Genomic DNA, 19,863 nt, shown 5'->3' on the forward strand with positions numbered 1-19,863 from the left:
TTAGGTTAAATAGATCAGATTATAAGAAAGATTGTCATGGTCTGGTCTCAACCAGCCACATGATTTGGCAAGCTTTACTGCTGACCCCAAGCGGAATTCCTTATTTTTCCTGGCTGTCTCCACTTGACAGCCCATCAGCCCTCCATCACTCACTCATTCTAGGCAGGGTGGTGTGGCATTTAAGCCTGGGGTGGCAAATACAGAGACTACACAAGAATTTAATCAAAAGTTGAAATTTTTACTTGAGAGAAAAAATACTAATTTTAACAATAGCTTTTCAATGTTTAACAACCATACGAGCAAAATGAAAAAAGAAAAAAGAAAGAAAAAGAAAATGAGATAAGTACACCCAGTGATTATCCTACACTCTACACTGGCCCTAACAGGCACCTCACCAGCAGCTCTTGGTCAGCCCACTTTGCTTCCCAGCAAGCCTGGCTCTCTCTCTCTCTCTGCTCAGCGCTGCCTTGTCTGGTCCTGCTGCTGTCTTTTCCTCCAGCTGCTCCGAGAGCGATCCAGCTCCTCTGTGTGATCTTCAGCTCTCTTCTTTGCGATTCAGCTCCTTCAACTGCTCTCCTGTTCTCACTGCTCCCTAGCTGTTCCAACCTCCCCTTTTAATCCCTGAAACTCTGCCCACCTCTTCAGGGTGCTTTCCAGATTAAACCCTACAACAGTGTCACTATGGATCTGCTAAGTGTGCTTCTATACTTCCTGTGTTGTGACACCGCAGTCCCTGCACTGACAGCAAGGTGCCATTTACATTTCCAATACCTTATTTCAGATTTTATCTTTGTGTTATAGTGCTCCAATGTTGCAAGTCTATTGCAGAAAAATAGCTGCATTTTTCCATCATAGGAATTTGAGATTCTGGGGATTGTTTTCAATACGATCCTGCCCAATCTGAAGCATTTCCCCCCTGTTGCAGCATATAATCTGGAAAGCTCCCTGGATTAGCAATCAGGGCAAACACAAATCAGATTTGGAGTGGGGTGGGGTGGGGTGAAGGATGAACACCAGACAGAAAAATAACCCTGGGGTAAATAAAAGGTCGTGGTTTTATCTACTCCAGCAACACAAATGGGGAATGGACAGCCATTTTAAATATATATCAAAATAAAGAACAAGCAAAGCTACAACAAAATGGAGTTTTTGACCCCCCATTCTCCACAGAGGTCAAGGAGGATATTGTGGGGATTGTGTCAAATGCTTTGCAGAAATCAAGGCACACTATGTCCACAGAAATCCTGTGCCCTACTAAACTAGTAATTCTGTTAAAAGAGGAGGGGAGATTACAGTGTGACAACTTCGTGCTTGCACCTACTAAGCACCAGATTCTCTCTTTTTGCTGTGCTCTGCTCACAGATAGACTGAAATCTTCTGGCAATAGCTATGAAGGGAAAGGGTTACATTGACCCAAGAGTGCACATCACCCTTAATCAATTGAGCAGTTTCCCCTATATTTTATTGTACCCCCTGCCAGCCTAATAACCCATACCAACTCACAAAATAAATTAATGAGGTGCTCCTTAAGCTTTCCCTCTGTCCGCACCCCCAAGTTGAACACCTCTCCCCAACATGCTATCTTATTTATTTGTTTATTATTTATTTGATTTCTATACTGCCCTTCCAAAAATGGCTCAGGGCGGTTTATACAGAGAAATAATAAATAAATAAGATGGCTCCCTCTCCGCAAAGGGCTCACAATCTAAAAAGAAGCATAAGATAGACACCAGCAACAGTCACTGGCGGTACTGTGCTGGGGGTGGATAGGGCCAGTTACTCTCCCCCTGCTAAATAAAGAGAATCACCACGTTAAAAGGTGCCTCTTTGCCAAGTGAGCAAGGGGAAATTATAATGTAGGAGAGCATTTAAAAACCCTACCTTCCGCTTGCAGCCTGAAGTGATATCGTCTATGCAGAGCTTTGCTACTTGTGTGAGTATGAACCAGCCCCTCTCCCCCCATTTTGTGGGGGAAGGGCAGAAGACCTGGCTAGGGCAGAAGGAGCAACTCATGCTTCTCCTTAATTTTGGATTCTGCCTCTTTGTACAGCTTACCTTTGTAGATCTATAGATTTTATTAATAATAATAATAATAATAATAATAATAATAATAAATAATTCATTTATTTTATATCTCACGCTTCCTCCAAGGAGCCCAGTACTGCATACTTAGATTTCTCCTCACAACAACCCTGTGAAGTAGGTTAAGCTGAGAGAGAAGTGACTGGCCCAGAGTCACCCAGCAAGTATCATGGCTGAATGGGGACTTGAACTTGGGTCTCCACAGTCCTAGTCCAGCACTCTAACCACTACACCATGCAGGCTCATCATCATTGAGATCACACTCAATGCTACTTGAGAACATCTTGCAAGAATTCTGCCATGAAGTCCCTTTGCACCCACACCCAAAAATAAACAACAGCACACAGGAAATAGGTTAAAACTAGGGCCATCACTTTATTGACTAGTTGTAACAGAGACCTGCAGTGTAGCTAGGGAGCTTTGCACCTGCCACCCCTGGGGTGTGGCACTGCATTCCCTCCTCAGACCTGCCATGGTGACCAAGGGGCTACACTGTTTAGCAGCACCACTCCTAACATTCGCCAGATCAAAAATCCCTTCCAGTTCAACAGTGCAGAGTAGGCAAAAAACCAGCCACCTCCAGGCCAATCAGGGTGGATGGGGAAAATTCCTACTCGGCCCCAAATGGCGACCAGCTAATCCCACACTGTTACCTGAGGATGGTGGGTGGATGCCGAGGTGTCCCTGCAGAAGGCCAATAGAGGGCGGGGATCGCTTTTATTAGCGCATCCTCTGCTCCCCTGGTTGGCCCTACAGACTGAGGATGCAACCACAGCATGGTTCACTGTGTGGTCCAGCCTTGTTTCTTGCACCCTGCCAGGACTGGACATGACACTTGCACCCCACACTGTATGAGGAGTTAGGGGAAGGGGTAGTCATGCACCCAGACTCAGAATCAAGAGATGGGACAGAGGAAACAGGTGCAAACTTGGGCTGCAACTTCAGTAACTATTTTGAAGGGAGCTCTGTAAACTAAGGTGTGGATTCCACTCCTGGGGTGAAGTAGTTTGCTGTGAAACTATGCCCCCTGTTTGCAAAAGCCTCATGACTTTGAGTGTACATAAAGCTTTTGCAAACCTAGCCAGAAAGGGAATGGGAATCTGTTGTGGGGTTGCTCTCCTCAGCCTCTTCCTGCCTTCTCTAGGACCCACCATTCCACTCACCCACTGGGGAGATTTGTCATTATGTCAATGCATATTTACTTGACTGAGACCACACTCAGCATTCACATTGATAACAGTGTGTCAGAAGCAAGACTGGATCCTTTGTTAAATGTTTAAAGGGATGCTCTTCTTTGCTGATATAATGGAGATAAAAGGAAAAGTATGAGCTATAGATTTGTAGACTTGCTACTTAAGAAGCATTTTCTTCATGACCCTCTGTTTCAACTGCTTTGTTTTCATGTTGATTTATTTATCCAGCCCCTGACAAGCCATTGCCCAAAACTGATGGTTTTCTTCATAAAAACATTTGGATTTGTATCAGGGGACTATATTTGTTATTGCAGGTGTGGCCAGCCAGAGGTTCTCTAGCTGTTGTTGAACCCCCATCAACTCATGCCACAAAACATGTTGGCTGGGGGTGATTGGAGTACAGCTTCTATCATCACCATAGTTTTTGGCAGGGAGTGATGGGAGTGATGGGCAGGAGTGATGGGAACAGGAGAAGCTACGGATGACGGGAGTTGCAATCCAACAGCTGGGGAGCTTCCGTTAAGTTGAGCAGTCTCTAGCCTCTCAGCTTCTTCTGTGCCATTTCTCTTGCTTTTGGATATCTGCTATGTGAAGAATCAAAGATTTCCTGCCCTGGCGAATCTTGACACCACAACTCCACCCAGCCAGTGTCTAACTGCTGTGAAAAGCACTCCCTGCTCCACACCCCAAAACAACACACCAGAGCTTCAAGTGGCAGCTATAGTGAACAAGCAGCAGAAACATGAAAAGTGAGATGGTCTGTGGAAACAAACCACTATGGAAAGATCTGTTCAGCAGCTTCAGCTTCTCTGAGAGAAATCAAAAGGCAGCAGAGGGATCTGATGGGCCATACAATATGCTGGGGTGGTGAAACATGCTTTGAGTAAAAAAAAAAAATCTATAGATAACTTAAATATACAAAAATGCCACATGCAAAACCTCTGGGGGATATTCCTCAAATATAGTTCCAGGGCCTGATATTTTAAACAGAATTGGAGAAAAAGAAAAGGGAAACAAAAGACAAGCACAGGAATTTAAATGCAAAAATACAAAATGAGAACGGAAATAATATACGGTACAACCTTGCTTCATTAGTTAGCAAAGTCCTGTTCTGCTCCTGAAAAAATGACTGGAAATGCTCCTTGCTAGCGCTGCAGCCATTCTTCTGGATTCCGGCCTTGCTCATCGCATGATTCACTGAAACAACTTATTCAGGAGCTTCCCCATCCTCCTTGACCAATATTGTAATAACTGCTAAGAGAAAAATCTATACGATGGTTAATGAAACGCGCGGCCGGTCCTTCAGAAACGCGCGGCCGGTCCTTCAGAAACGCGCGGCCGGTCCTTCAGAAACGCGCGGCCGGTCCTTCAGAAACGCGCGGCCGGTCCTTCAGAAACGCGCGGCCGGTCCTTCAGAAACGCGCGGCCGGTCCTTCAGAAACGCGCGGCCGGTCCTTCAGAAACGCGCGGCCGGTCCTTCAGAAACGCGCGGCCGGTCCTTCAGAAACGCGCGGCCGGTCCTTCAGAAACGCGCGGCCGGTCCTTCAGAAACGCGCGGCCGGTCCTTCAGAAACGCGCGGCCGGTCCTTCAGAAACGCGCGGCCGGTCCTTCAGAAACGCGCGGCCGGTCCTTCAGAAACGCGCGGCCGGTCCTTCAGAAACGCGCGGCCGGTCCTTCAGAAACGCGCGGCCGGTCCTTCAGAAACGCGCGGCCGGTCCTTCAGAAACGCGCGGCCGGTCCTTCAGAAACGCGCGGCCGGTCCTTCAGAAACGCGCGGCCGGTCCTTCAGAAACGCGCGGCCGGTCCTTCAGAAACGCGCGGCCGGTCCTTCAGAAACGCGCGGCCGGTCCTTCAGAAACGCGCGGCCGGTCCTTCAGAAACGCGCGGCCGGTCCTTCAGAAACGCGCGGCCGGTCCTTCAGAAACGCGCGGCCGGTCCTTCAGAAACGCGCGGCCGGTCCTTCAGAAACGCGCGGCCGGTCCTTCAGAAACGCGCGGCCGGTCCTTCAGAAACGCGCGGCCGGTCCTTCAGAAACGCGCGGCCGGTCCTTCAGAAACGCGCGGCCGGTCCTTCAGAAACGCGCGGCCGGTCCTTCAGAAACGCGCGGCCGGTCCTTCAGAAACGCGCGGCCGGTCCTTCAGAAACGCGCGGCCGGTCCTTCAGAAACGCGCGGCCGGTCCTTCAGAAACGCGCGGCCGGTCCTTCAGAAACGCGCGGCCGGTCCTTCAGAAACGCGCGGCCGGTCCTTCAGAAACGCGCGGCCGGTCCTTCAGAAACGCGCGGCCGGTCCTTCAGAAACGCGCGGCCGGTCCTTCAGAAACGCGCGGCCGGTCCTTCAGAAACGCGCGGCCGGTCCTTCGTGTAGGTTTTACAGAAATGATATGTGCTAAATGGGCTGCACATATGGCAATAAAACTAGATACATTGCACACAACATCCTAGAGCTACAAACATAATTAGTATAATTCTATACATCACACACATATCCTTAACCACCCATATCTGGCATGATTTGATAAAGATAAAAAGTTTTACACATAACAGCGAGGTGTACATATAAAGATCATATAAGTTATAGCAAGCAACATTATTTGGGATAAAGATGGTTTAAAATAAAGTATAAATAACAGTCTTGCATTGTGGAACCAGATGCTTCTGGTGATTAATGGGTTATCAGTTTGTGGAAAGCGATAGCAATGACAAGTCATGTACAATCACATTGATTAAATACAAGTGTCTATAAAATTGCAGGTAAAGCTTGGGCCAGCTTAATGTCTTGGAGCACAAAGGGATCAGTAACTTGGGGATAGGTGCAGACTTGCAGGTAAATGCTCTGGTTGAAACAATGAGATTATTTGCACAATATGTAAGTGAAACAAATAAGGAAATGACCAGAGAGCAAGCATGTGAGGTCCATGACCTTACAGCACAGGAGATAGCAAGTTTTTCAACATAATGATAGCACATAGTCACTACAAGAAAGTAATATAAGAAAGTGGTGTAAATCATCAACTCCACCCCCCCTTAGTGTCCTCTAGAGTCTGTCATGGCCAAAAAGGAAGCAATGGAGAGCTTTAGAATTCAAAATCTAAAAGTCCTTGGTAAGGAAAAATATATTTTAGTCCTTCAGTTGAGAACCAAATGCTACGTACAACGTAGCAGGATTTTGGCTATCCTGGATGTTCTCTGATCCGTGTTGTTTTGGATTGTTTGGCTAGTGTCCGCAGACAAACTCGAATGTTCATGTGTTTGGGAGCCTTGACTCCCCCGCTTGTGGGCAATCTGAAATAGTGTCTTTGGCAGAATTTGAAATAGTGTCCTTGGTGAGGTATCTTACCCAGGTAGGATGGTTCCAGGGCTTTACAGCTTGGGGAGATGCTGTTGCATGTATGACTCCAGAGAAAAGTGAACAAATTGGCTTGCCTGTTTGTTATCAGGCAGTCTTCAGGCATTTGTTGTCTATCCCTCTCCTACAGCACTTAGGAGCAGGAAGATGAATTTTGCATTAAGCCCTCTTCCTCAAACACAGAACGGGGTAGCAGATGGACGTTCCGTCACCGTTGGGTTGGATTGGAAATGTAGATAGGGACTGCCCTCTGGTAGCTGCTGCTGCTGCTGATGGTTAGTTTTCCTGGGTCAGTGTTGATGTCCTCTGGAGACTCCCTTGGGATCACGTTCTGGCAATGGATCCAGGTATTCCTTTGATTTGGGGCGGACCAATCCTTCTTGGAAAGACAATTCAAGGCACTGTTGGTTGCAAACCTGTTTACTTGAGAGAAAGACAGGCAAGTGATTTGCCAATTTCCTCCCCCCATTTAGGGACAGCATCCTGAGACTAAGTCTCTGGGTGCCAACCGTCAGTACAAAAGGAAAATCAAGTTTTCAAGGCAAATAATACAAAGGATGGATAAAACCTGAGGCTATTTTCAATTTGGTCTTTTGGCATTTCTCCCCCCACCACCCAATTTATATTTTTGTTTCCCTGCTTGCCCTGGGCCCCTCTTCCCCAAAGATCAGAACAGGGGATGATGTCCTCATTTAGGGCTTGGTGGCTTGTGTTGTAGGCTGGTTTCTGATCACGAGAACAAAACAGCAATCCTGGGCAAAAGCAAAGCAATAAAGTCAAAAAGAAAAAGGCATTCACATTTTTCACCCCCCTTGTGAGTTTGGGGTTTTGAGGAGGCATTAAAGCCTTTCAGGTCAAGCATAGTCACTGCTAACAAAGTCCAGTTTCCATGTGGCATCTCACATTCTCTTCTGTATCCTGTTCTTCCTCCTTACAACAACCCTGTGAGGCAGGCCAAATCATTTGAGTGGCAGGCTCTGTGTCGCCCAGCAAGTGTCATGGCTGAATGAGGGTTTTGAACTCGGGTTTCCCCGGTCTTAGTCCAGCACTCTAACCACTGCACCACGCTGGCTGACAATCATACTTACAGGCCTTTGTCAGGGCAATCAATCTCCATCCAGTATAACTGACTTCATCGTCAGTAACATCTGGCTTTGGGATCTTTATCTAGGTCACGTGTAGATAGTTGTGCCTCATAACTTAGCAGATGACCAATGAGTACTTTGTAGGGTAACAATATCTTCGGGGGGGAAACCTATATAAGAAAGAAACAGTCCATGCCCACAGGGAAAATACTATACCTTGATGGAATAGGATTGAGACTTCTGGACGAGGCCTAATGTCTCATGAAGCAAAGTAAAGTGTCCCTTTTTACAGGCCTCTTTAGTAAAAGGTGTTATCAGAAAAATTGTCCATAATCTTGCAGAGCGGTGAAACCTGTGATAATAAAGTCAAGTCTCTCATCACGAGCTGTGAAAACAGGGTATGGGTTTCACAGTAACACACAAAGCTTGATCCTTTCAAACTGGGAAGTCTTCTAGGTAAAATGCAAATCAGTGCTTTGGAACTCCCTTCCACTTGCAGGAGTGGCAAAACAAAATTCCTTTCATCAAGTTGCATATCTGGGATCTGGAATTTTAAGATTCAGCTACTGTGAAGGCAAAGCAGGGCTGCTGGATGAGACGAATTTAAAAACCTTAGACCATTTGACTAGTAGCTCTCAGTTCACATCAAATTCAGCTAGCAGAAATATTGCATAGATTTTGCAAAAACATGACAGTAATACAATTAGACTAATTTATCTTAAAATCCATTTTTCCTTCTCACCCACGATTAACTGGCTGGAACACAAACTGCTTTACAGAGAACCTCCTTCCCCCTCCCATCTGGAAATGAGCGGAGTTGTCATTGTTCATCAGAGATCAGCTTCAGTTGTGAGAAAGAATTGAAAGGGAAACTTCCGGTTTAAAGTTTTGAGCTCACAGAAAATAGGTAAGATACCATCTCAAGGAAATCAGTAAACATAACATATAAAGGCTTATAATACTCAGTAGTGGCAGAAATATCACAATCAACTTGATATAAGAATGAATGAAATAGAGCTTGCTCTTATGCCTAATGCATTTAGCTAGCCATAAGCAGCACTTTTGCAGAGGTGGGAAGATTCAGCACCTCAGTTGGCCAGCTGACCGCTGAAAGTTCCCCCTGTTGCTCAGGCCATGACCAATTTTATGTTCAATTAATATAATAACTGCTAATTTTGGAATTCAATGTCAGAGCAAGTTTGGTCTGGAACAGTTTACAGAAAAACAACAACATGTCACTAGAATAAATACATTCACAAATACAACAGAATAAACAGAATAAATACAACAGAAACCTCATCTTCACAGAGATGAGCTATAAGATTGATGTGGGGTTGAATTCCTACACAGAACCAGAGCTTTGGGCTCCCGCTCAGAAACATGCACACACAGAGAGAGGCTTGTCTTGTGTATTTCACAGAACAAAGGACTAAACAAAAGAAATTCCATGAGTCACAAAGAATTTCAAAACATTTTCAATATGTTAGCCATAAACTCAGTTAAGAAAGTAGCTTAAATAGAATAAACTTATCACAGCCATCCATAAAACAATCTGTAATTCTATATTACCTTTCCACATCACAACTTTACGACTTACTGGTGCTTTTCAAGCAATTTTCCTTTTTGTTTAACAATCTTCCAACCAAAATCCTTTCATTTCTCCTTATAGTCTTTTCTCACAGAACTTCAGCATGTGCATACTCCATTTTCTTTCCTCTTCTTCAACTGCAAGCAGTTGAAGGGGGGGTGGGGAGAGAACAAAGGCAGCCTTTTGTTCGGAGAAACTTTTTGCAGCAAGAACAGTGTTATCTTTTGGCTTGGTTACAACAGGACAGTGGCAGCAAGAAATTTAGACTGTTTGCAACACAAGGGCAAAGCTTTGAAACAGCTTGGAAACAGAACACAGAGACAACATGATTTTAGCAAAAGACAATCATTCTTTCCTCTTAATACTTTCCTCAGACCCCTTGTTTTCCATAGCATGTTGGAAAGGAGAAGCTGCTTGGAGCACAGAGGCGTTTTTAAAACTTTCATTCTGAGGGCACCTCCCCCTCCCGTGAGAATCACCCAATTCCTCAACACGCATTCTAAAGGTACTTGCTATTTCTACTCCCCATAGTCCACCCCCCCTCGTTTGCCCCTGCTTGGGCTGTCTCTAATTAGACTTTTAATCACCCCTGCTTGGGCTAAAAGTTTCCCCCCCTTTCTCGGGCTGAAATTTCACCCCTCCTTGGGCAGCCCCTCCCCGGGCTGTTAAGTTTTGCCCCTTGTCGGGCAGTGATTTCCCCTTTGCTCCTTCTCGGGCCGGTACTCACCAAAACGTCTCTGGATTTCACTCTCTCACTCACTCACTCTCTCCATTCACACTTTCATTCACTCTTGCCTCGATTCCCAGATGTGGCGCGTTGTGATGACTGGCGCGTCCCGGGCCCATGAGAATCCTCCACAGACAAAATGTTGTGAAGCGCGCTGGATCTCATTGTCCCATGACAGGTCAGACTGTCCACCCAAGTCACATCCGAGTCACGGCACCAAATTGATGTGAATTCCGGTTCGTCCTTGGGTCCGCTTTTTAGCCAATCAAACAGACTCAATGGGAATCAATTAGAGACGTTATTGCTCTGCAGATAGCAACAGGTAATCAGAGGGCTTTATGCTCTCAAACTGAATACAAATTGGTTATAGGTGCATCTTACATTTATACAAATAATCTGAATGATGCTGATACCCTAGACATAGTATACGTGGCAACAAAATGGTGGACTAAGTATCTAGTACGCATGCGAATGATTCATTGTTCATCTGGTGATCATTCCTTATTTGGTTACATCCTGTTTTCTTAACAGTCAGCAAAAGAACAATGAGAATCCTGTGAGAACCAAGTTCCATAGATACATTTTAGTGGAGAGAGATAATGACGTTGATCATGTGTGGCCATGATGGCTCTGAGCTGAGCTGGGGTTACTTTAAGTCAAACTGAGGTTTTCTAAGTAAAATGGAGTTACTCTGGTTTTCTAAAACACATCAATTTCCCCAATCTTTGGAGAGATTCCTTGGAAGAGATCAGGAACGCAGCATCACAACCCAGCAGTGCTTGCCCCACAAGCCAAACACAGAAGAGTTTTCCATGTTTTCCCCACAGAATTCAGAGACACAAATAGCACCTACTTTATGTAAGAAAGACCCTCGTTCTTATTGTCAAAGCCCTCTCCATAACTAGGAGAGCCACTATGGCATGTTGGCTGAGAGTCCGCACTACCCATCTGGAAATCCCTGCTTTAGATCTTGCCTCGGGCACAGAAGACCTCAGGCAAACCCCAATACCTCAGTCATCCCATCTGTGACATGGAACCAACAAGACTCACCTACCCTGTAGGACTGCCACATGAATTACAAGACATCATCATCATCAATTTTATTACAGCCATTGGCCAGCAAAAATAGAAGTAACAAATATGTCCAATACAACAATCAATAAACAATGCTAAAACACAATAAAACAAAATACAATCACTCATAATAAATTACTTAAAAACAATAAACAGCTCTCGCAATTAAGCGCTTAACAGGGACCTTAACCTAATGGCAATGTAGAAAAATTTAGCTACAATTTTCATAATCTCAGAACATGAATCCGCAAGACAGTAATATGAATAAAAGAGCTCACACCTTCCAGGAAATTTGAAAAACAGAGGGGAAATAAGTTCTTCTCTGGCATCCCGATACAAAGAGCAATATAGCAAAACATGAGTGATAGTTTCCAGGAGGCCAGCGCCACAAGGGCAGAAAACCATAACAGGATGATCTTTAACAAACCTCCATTCCAAAAGAGAAGAGGGCAACACGTTAAACCGGGCTTGAGCAAATGAAACCCAAAATTTAGAAAAATACAGAGAAACCCAAAATTTAGAAAAATGCATGCAATGTTGAATTACAAGACACAAATATCAGGATTCTCCATTGCTTCCCTTGGCTGCATTCTTTTCCAGTTCCCACTCCTCCTCCTCGGCACTTTTACATCCATTTTAGTTTTCTTCCAACACACCCAGTGCCCTGCCTTCACTAGGTTATGCAATGTTCAATCAGCAACTCACAGCACAGGCCCAGCTCAGGGAAGGATGCTAGGCCAAGTGGAGATCAGGCTTCAGAAAAGGACAGGAATGTAGTTTGGACAAGAACCAGAGAACGCCTGCAGAAAGGATTGACAGAATACAAAGCCCCCAGGAAATAGACCAGCAGATACTGGATGCTGGACAGACAGAGATGCAGGCATCAAAATAAACAGCTAAATATGCTATTATACCAAGAGCCATCTTGAGACTCAGGAGGGGTTAAATAGAGGCCTGTAGGTCTCCACCCTGTAGCTGGTCTCTTCAGCCCTTACTGGGTGCAGCTGGTTCAGGCTCTAATGTTCCTCTTGAGGAGATCCCTTCTTCACAAGTAGGTTTCTCCTGAGCTCTCAGTTGAGCGCTTATTCTCTGTTGTTGCAGATTGGCCTGGGCCCAGTAGTGTTGTCAGGGATCTGACAGGGATGGTGGTGCCTCTCTGCTGGCCATATGGGGATCTGACCTTGCCCCCAAGTGAACTCTCCTGGGTCTGTCACAGGGTGCAGAGATGTGGGGAGATCCCAGGAAGTTGATGGCTTGGGTTCTTCCATGATGTGAAGGTATCTTATCCAAAGTCATTTTGGGGATTGCATCGGGGTGCTCCTCATCAGTGAACCCCTCAGTCTTTTCAAGGTTCTCCTTTAGGACATCTAGTTTTGGAATCCTATCTAGTGTTCCTCTGAGTTCATTCAAATCAGCTTACCTGAAATCCAAGGTTTGGTTTCCTGAAGTGCCTCCTCCCCTTGATTTTGTGAATTCTAAGATGGCACAGTCACTTTCCCCCAGGGTTACCCCTACTTCTGATGCATCAACCGATGCTCTTGCCCAGCACATTTCCCCCAGTCTTCATGAAGTGCACCCCATCCAGGAGTCCTCCATGCAGGTAGGGCCATGATTCAAGAATCCAAACCTTTCTTGATTACACCCTCATCACAGTCAGCTGTTTCCTTGCAGGATCCTGCATTCTCTTTGTGCAGCTTGACCTTCCACCCTGTAGACAGAAAAAAAGACCACATGTGCCCCCAGATCTCTCACGGTCCTGCTTTGGTATCTCTTTTTATTTTGCCATAAAGAAAAACTAGATACATCCAGATGTGTAAGCACTTAACCCACAGTTCCTGGGTCTGAATAATGTGCAGAGGTGTGTCTGAACATGACCAGACTCCTCCCTCTCAGCCCGGCACACAAGCAGGTAGGAGGGACCAGACCATGTGATCTCGTCACTCTTTCCAGTCACACTCACAATCCACAATTATCACAAATGTTGATATGCCATTTTTAACTAAAAAGAGTTCTCGAAGTGATTAACATTGCAAAAGGAATGAGAAGAGAGTTCCCTGTCCCAGAGGTGCTCACCATCTAAGCCGCAGCTCAAGAGAGACACCAGCAATCGCCTCAGAAGGATGCTATGCTGAGTTGATTAGGGGACCGTTGCTCCCTGCCCCCCGCCCCCCAAATATAAGCGAGACACCACTTTAAAAAGTGTTTTGCTCAGTTAGCAGGGATGGAACCCAAACTTTGTGTCAGCAAGAAGGCCTGAAGATGTTTCCTTGTCCCAAAAGGACTCACAAGCATACACACACACACACGATACCAACAACAGCCAAGGGGCAACAGCCAGTGACAGGAGATACCAGCAACACCCGCCCCGCCCCCCAAATGAGAACTACCCCCTTTATACCCAGTTAGAGGGGCGATTCCCAAACTGGGTGCTACAAGAGGGCCTGAAAATGGTTCCCTGCCCTGAAGGGATTTGCACTCTAAGCAGCAGACGAGGGAGGCTGCAGCCACAGCCACTGGGCGGGGCTGTCTGCACTGAACAGGGCAGGGACAGTGGCTCTCGGCCTGCTCGGAATAAAAGAACTGTGACTTCTTCCAAAGGTCCCTCTTGGCCCAGTGAGCAGGGCTGTTTCCCAAACTGTGTGGCACAAGAGGAGGAACACCCCCCGCCCCGCCCCGCAAATGGTTTCCTGTTACAAAGGGCCTCATGATCTGAAAAAGACACAAGTGAGGCCCTGGAAAGGGTGCTGTGCAGTGCTAAAGAGGGACAACTGCTCTCCCCCTGCTCAAAAGAAGAGTCTCTGCTTTTAAAAGTGCCTCTCTTGGCCCAGTGGACCAAGGTCTAGCTAGTAGCAGATAAGGGGAATTTTACAGAAACCCCCTCCGTCTCCTCCAAAGGGAACAGAGGGAAGACAGGGCTGCCTTGAAACTCCTCACCACCTGATGAAATGATTCACAGCAGAGAAGAGAAGCCTCTTGCCTTCCATCATGATCTTTATCCTGCCCCTGGCAGGATGCTGAAGGAAGCTAGGAGGGAAAGGCCTGCTGGTGTCCTTGAAGCCTTTAACAGCATCATCTGGAGATCAATCTTTCTGCTAACCCTGGCAGAGGAAAGGAGAGGCGAGAAGGAAGCAGCTGCTCTCCTAGATCCTCTCTCTCATTCAGTGATAGGAACGGCTTCAGAAATGGGAGAAATCAACCCCTTTTGCTCCCACAAGAAATTTCTGAGCAGCTGACAGTTGAGAGGGCAGTTGGTGATGTCACAGAGAATGATGTCACAAAGAGCAAACAGGGTTTAAAAAAAATCAGTGAGGCACAGTTATAGACCGCTTCTCAAAAGAACTGACAACCCACAGGTTTAAAATATAAATAAAAATATATTTTATTGAATTCAAAGGAGAGACTTGTATCTAATGAAACACACATGACATTTCCATGTGACACAGATCACGCAAGATGTTTCACGTGTCTGGACACTAATGCTTAACCTCAGCATCACTGTCTAAACCCCAATTCAGACATTATGTTGTACAAGTGTACAGATGTCTGTACACATGTCTGTACACATGTTTGTGTGAATGTCTGTGCCTGTGTTAATTTAAAAAGTGAACCTGGATATAGGCCAGGATATAGGCCAGAGAATAATTTGTTATGGGGCAGCTAACAAATAAAGTTGTATTATTTGTTTGTTTGTTTGTTTGTTTGTTTGTTTATTATTCCCTTCAAATGCATGGTACAGATAGGAAGTGTGCTTTTGTACCTGCATTCAGCATAACATGTGAATGACTGTCCTAAGTATAGAAATGTGCCTGTGTACACTGTACACTTGTTGTATGAGTGTTGAACATAACATGTAAATGGGCCTTAAGTGTATGTGCGTAACTGACTAGATGCTTATTACTACAGAAGATGGGGAAAGCAAGCAAGGGGTGTTTTGGTTAAGTCAGGGGACATTAATGCTGGTGAGGGCCACTCAGTGGGAAATGAAGGTGCATAGGAAGGATCATATCAATAGCTCAAGTCCTTTCCATTTCTCATATGGACAAAGGTGGGGGGACAAAGGAGATGGAGATTCTTTTCCTTCAGAGGAAAGGAGCAAATATTCACCCAAAGAGCTTCTGGAACACCAAGGCGGAATTGGGCTGGATGTCAGTAGCCCCTGGTGGCGCAGTGGTAAAACTGTTGCCCTGTAACCAGAAGGTTACAAGTTCGATCCTGACCAGGGGCTCAAGGTTGACTCAGCCTTCCATCCTTCCGAGGTCAGTAAAATGAGTACCCAGAATGTTGGGGGGCAATATGCTAAATCATTGTAAACCGCTTAGAGAGCTTAGGCTATAAAGCGGTATATAAATGTAAGTGCTATTGCTATAAGAAAGTGAGTCTTAAGTGCTATTTTTCTTTTTGAATTATGTGAGGAAAACATAGAAAGCTTTGCTTGTTTTGATTGTGGGGCAAGCAGTTCTGGGCTCTGATGCTGCATTCCTGCTCTCTTTCCTCTCTCTCCCTCCCTGCAACCCACCGAGGTTTGGTCCACCACAGGGCTCTAGGTATGTTCCTGTGTGGCCAGACATCATGGGCCTCTTTGGTGAGAGCAGAGTTATGCTTTCAGGTCTTGGTAGGGGCACTGGTTCTCTCAATGTGGGAGATCAGGATGCTAGTGGCACAAAGTCACCTTGTGCCTTCTGCTCTGTCTCTTCCCCTGGACTTTCCACCCTCTCTCCTACCTAGTCGGGTCCAGGGCCTGGGATCATGACGTCCAAGGCAGCACTCTGGCCTCTACCACACCATTGTGCGCGCGCGCACACACACACACACACACACACACAATATCTGCTTATCAGTGCTGGCAACAAGCCTGGCAGGCTGATAGAGTGTAGTAGTAGTTCTGGGTTCCAGAAGGCTGCCCCTTTAAGAAGAGGCATATCTAGGGAAAATAGCACTTAAGGCAAGCTCTGAAATTGTGCACCTGTCCAAACATCTGACACCCATCTTTCAGATAATTTTACCATAATATCAGCTCAAAAATACAAGTCAAGCTAGTTAATCTTTTAATTAACAAATTATGGCACTACATGAAACTGGGAAGACCTGAGTTCGAATCCTCATTCAACCATGAAACTCACTGGGTGATTCTGGGCCAGTCATGTATCTCTCAGCCTAACCTACCTCACAGGCTTGTTGTGAGGATAAAAATAACCTTGTTATGTTCCTCTGAGATCCATGGAGGAAGAGTGGGATATACATGTGAAAAATAAAAATAATAAATAAATAAATAGCATGAATGTGCAAACCCACATCAAGGATTCTCAGATTCATTTGGGGGCATCAACCACCTTAGCATGGATTCACACAATCATGCTAATGTCGGTAACCCACATGAAATCTAAATTAGAAAAATTGGGTAAACCAGGTTCTAGTTACAAAAATTTATCTAAACCCTTATGCCTGTTTATCCAGTTGTATTTGTTAATTACGGAGCACTGATGTCTGTCTGTAAGCAAGGTACTTTGAGTGTATGTTTTTGTGTGGGAAGCGGACTGTATAAATATTTATGGTGCAAGAGTAATCTGTTGTATTCTAAAAACAGATAAGCCCTGTTGGTTCAGTAGAACAAAGTCAGTCAGAAAAATAGTATGCAGCCAGCCAATGAGCCAGCCCATCACATACCAAATGAGGTATGTGAGTTTTCGAGTGACACAGAACTCTTTCTCAGATTGAATGGTCAACAAACTTAAAAGGAAACAAGGTATTTCTGAGTGTGGGCATGATAAACAGAAATATCTATACTGTTCCTTTTTGGAATAAATGCTCTCCCTCATGTAGCCTGAAGAAGAGCTCTGTGTAACTCAAAAGCTCACATGCTGTATTTTGAACACTTTCCTCCTAAAATAAGAGGTGGGACTGAGCAAGATTTCAGTGGTTGAGATGGGGCTTTAGTGCCCCTCCACATGGTTAGAAGTAAATTCAACTGTACATAGTTAATTAAATTTATGCAAATATATTTGATTTATTTATACAGAGTATTCTGCATTTTTGGTACAGAATCTGTGTTGCCCTAGTGCAAAATGTATTTATATTTAGCACAGAGTGTACACAGTATGGCAAAAGTGAGCTAACTTCAGTTTTGTGTTTTATTTGTTTGTTTGAAACTAGAATCCCTGTGGTCCACTAACATGCTTTAAACAAAGCAAGAGCGCACACATACTCAGCATCCCTTAACAGTTAAGACATACAGTCAACAACTTTTGCTTTCCCCCACCCCCAGTGAGCACTTGCCATTTATTTCAGGCAGCCTTTGCTGCCTAAAAGCATCTACAGTATTCCCCTTTCTCTCCCTCCAGATCTAGAAGCAGGGGTAAGCAGCAAGGTGGCCAAATTTGCAGATGATACCAAACTCTTTTGAGTAGTGAAATCCATAACTGATTGTGAAGAGCTCCAAAAAGATCTCCCCAGACTGGGGGAGTGGGCGACAAAGTGGCAAATGCGGTTCAATGTTGGCAAGTGTAAAGTGATGCACACTGTGACGAAGAACCCCAACTTCAAGTATATGCTGATGGGATCTGAGCTGTCGGTGACTGACCAGGAGAGAGATCTTGGGGTCGTGGTGGACAGATAGTTGAAAGTGTCGACTCAATGTGCGGCAGCTGTGAAAAACGCCAATTCCATGCTAGGGATCATTAGGAAGGGGATTGAAAATAAAACTGCTAATATTATAATGCCCTTATAGAAAACGATGGTGTGGCTACACCTGGAGTACTGCGTACAATTCTGGTCACCACATCTAAAAAAGGACATTGTAGAACTGGAAAAGGTGCAGAAGAGGGCAACCAAGATGATCAAGGGCCTAGAGCACCTTTCTTATGAGGCTAGGCTACAACACCTGGAGCTATTTAGTTTAGAAAAAAAGACAACTGTGGGGAGACATGATAGAGGTCTATAAAATCATGCATGGTGTGGAGAAAGTGGATAAAGAGAAATTCTTCTCCCTCTCCCATAACACTAGAACCAGGGGTCATCCCATGAAACTGATTGCCAGGAAATCTAGGACCAGCAAACAGAAGTACTTTTTCACACGACGCATAATCAACTTGTGGAATTCTCTTCCACGAGATGTGGTGACAGCCAACAACCTGTTCTTATGTTCTTAATGAATCCTCATTATACACCAAAGAATCCAAACACTTGAAAAATAGTGACCACACATTTTGCTCCATATCTTCACTTCTATAAGGGCTAGAGCTTAGGGTTTTTTGTTTGTTTGTTTGTTTTTTAAAATGAAAGCTGGGAATCTGGGGGATTTAATAGGAGGGATCCAAATCTCGAATCTATTCGGATCAGGCGCAATTCAATTTGTGCCCGAATCTAGCCAATGGACCACAGGGGTGATTTGTTTTGTCTCCAAATCTGAATCAGTTAGATGTGGGTACAAATTGATTTGTACCTGAATCAATTTGCACATCCCTATGAAAGAGTGTGCAGAGCAAGGGCTAGACTGTTCCCAAACTCCCTTGCTGTAATGAAATCCCAAGGGAACCATGCTTTCAACATTCTAGGGCGAAAGACATAGACTAAAGGAGTGATAGCCAGTCCCTGACAGACCATCACCTCCAAGAATTAGATCTCCCTCTCACGACTTGTGGGAGGCAATAAAAGATTAAAAACCCTGCAAGGAGATACACTTTTGTCACCAAATGTCACCGAGCACATAAATCATCCATTTCTTAAGCAGAAACTGGAAATTATTGATAACAGCATTTAAATAACCACTGCTTAAAATTTCATTCATTGCACTGCATAGAATGAATTTTGTTGCTTTCACTCACCCTGATTAGACATGGAGTGGCTCCAGTGTCAGCAACAGAAAAACATTGTAGAGTGGAAAGAAATAAAAAATCTGGGGAGGGGGGTAAGCTCTACCTCATTATTGTAAACCATTCCAAACAGAAACATCTCAACAATGAATCCTCCAATGTAACATATATTTGCTCAGAAGTAACACTGATTTCACAATAAAATTTACATCCAAAGTAATTGTCTTGGGATTGCAGCCTTAATTATAGTTGTAATTCAATATTTTAGTTGGTTTTCAATAGTCATAATGTCTAGATGCTGCTAAAACAAATGCAAGGATGTGGTACTAGCTAGCTCTGCTACGTATGGAGCTGGCATTTCAGTCTAGGGTTGTGTTGGTGCAACAGGTGCACTTGTGCAAACTCTGATGTGCCATCTGCTGTGAAACCTCTTCCTCAGTCCAAATATGTTGAAAGGAATTATTCAAAGCGATGCACTATCCTTGTTGTGTGAGTGGTGGAGCAGCTTTTGAGCATCCACTCAGCGACTACTGTGGGAGCTTGAAGCAGAAATATTTCATTTCTGGCTAGCAGCAGCATATTTCAGGCAGCTGTTGTATGAATCTGAAACTTTGCAAATCACCAGAAGATATGCTCTCATGTGCACGCAGTGACCTGTAGGGGGCACTTTCCAAAATGGCCCCACAATGCCATTGCAGAATCCCTCAGTAGGCTGTAGAGCCTAAATGCTATAGCTCTCTTCAGCCTCCCTAAGTGGCCACCAATAATCCCCAAAAGGGTTTTCTTCTGACTTATCACATAGGATTTTTAATGCCATTTATGTGCCAAAAAGATCCCAAAAACCATATAACCTGAAAGAGTGACACACTATACAGCAATATGTTCCTTTCTTTAAACTCTTCACCCACACAACCAGTGAGAGCAGAGCTGGTCTTGTGGTAGCAAGCATGACTTGTCCC

This window comes from Hemicordylus capensis, chromosome 6 (assembly GCF_027244095.1).
Source record: "Hemicordylus capensis ecotype Gifberg chromosome 6, rHemCap1.1.pri, whole genome shotgun sequence".
Classification (NCBI taxonomy): Eukaryota; Metazoa; Chordata; class Lepidosauria; order Squamata; family Cordylidae; genus Hemicordylus; species Hemicordylus capensis.